We start from the raw sequence: 1,236 nt of genomic DNA on the forward strand, positions 1-1,236 counted from the left end.
TAGGATTTTTTTTAAAAGAGCAGAATAAAGAAGGAGAAACCATATTTAAGTCGCACTTTTAAGTGAAAAGTCCAACATTTATGAACAAATTCACCAAGCTTGGCGTAATGCTGCGTTCACACGGAACACAATTTATGCGTCAAACTTGCGTTCGATGCCTCTTTTGACTCACGTCAAACTTAATGCTCAATGCTTGTCCAAGACACCCGACACCCATTGCATGTGAAGAAGCTACTATCTGAATTTGTAGCCTCATCACTACATGGAGGCTTTGACTGTGTGTATCTTGTTTATAATGCACGGAAGATACGGATGATGAAAGATTATGATGATTTACTCTGAAGAACTCTACAAAAGCATCAATATTAACGTCTCGATCTCTGGGATCATGAGATCATTTAGTCTTTTTTTATTTTTCCACACACCGATCCTTACCCTCTATATATAGTGCATGAGCTGCAATTGAAAGACAGTGTATTTATCTGTTCTTCTGTCTCTCTGTGACCCAGTTTGACGACTTGCTGCTTGCAGCAAATAAGAAAAACATATTTAAAAAAATGCTAATAAGCAACCTGTTGTTAGTGGAAAAACAATGAATAAATAAGCCTATTTGTGTTTAAATATCACAAATACATAATTCGCTCCTGAATATAAGTCGCACCCCCTGGTGATAAAAAACACAACTTATACTCTGGAGCATACGGTATCTTACTTGTTGGTGCACCTCAGCCATAAATGTATAAACAAATCTGATCTAGACCAAATCAATGCTACTTAGGTGCTTTTAAAAATACTATTATAAAATTTTTCTTTAGCTAGAGAGCCACTATGGAAGGATAAAAAGAGCCACACGTGGCTCTGGAGCCTCAGGTTGCAGACCCCTGGCTTAGACTAACTCCTGGTTTTGTTTCATGGATTCAAAAGCTCTTGTTTAGAACTGAACTAAATATTGTTCTTCAGCAGGAGAAATACCTGGACCAAAACAGGAAAAGTTCCTCAAAAGCCCCAGTGAGCCGTAAGTAGGGGTGCAGATACCTGCAGAGATGCTGGATCTGTGTGAGGGACTGCAGCGTCCTGCTGGAGCTGTCAGTCACTGCTGCTGACATTCTGCAGCCGCAGGAGAGACTACCAGCCCAGCTCCTGCAGCACAGCAGGGCTCAGCGGGCCTGCAGAGAGCTGATGGTCCTGACTAGCCTCAGGCCCAGCAATGGGAGTGATGGCCCACTCCTGGTGGGT

This window comes from Oryzias latipes, chromosome 6 (genome assembly GCF_002234675.1).
Source record: "Oryzias latipes chromosome 6, ASM223467v1".
Lineage (NCBI taxonomy): Eukaryota > Metazoa > Chordata > Actinopteri > Beloniformes > Adrianichthyidae > Oryzias > Oryzias latipes.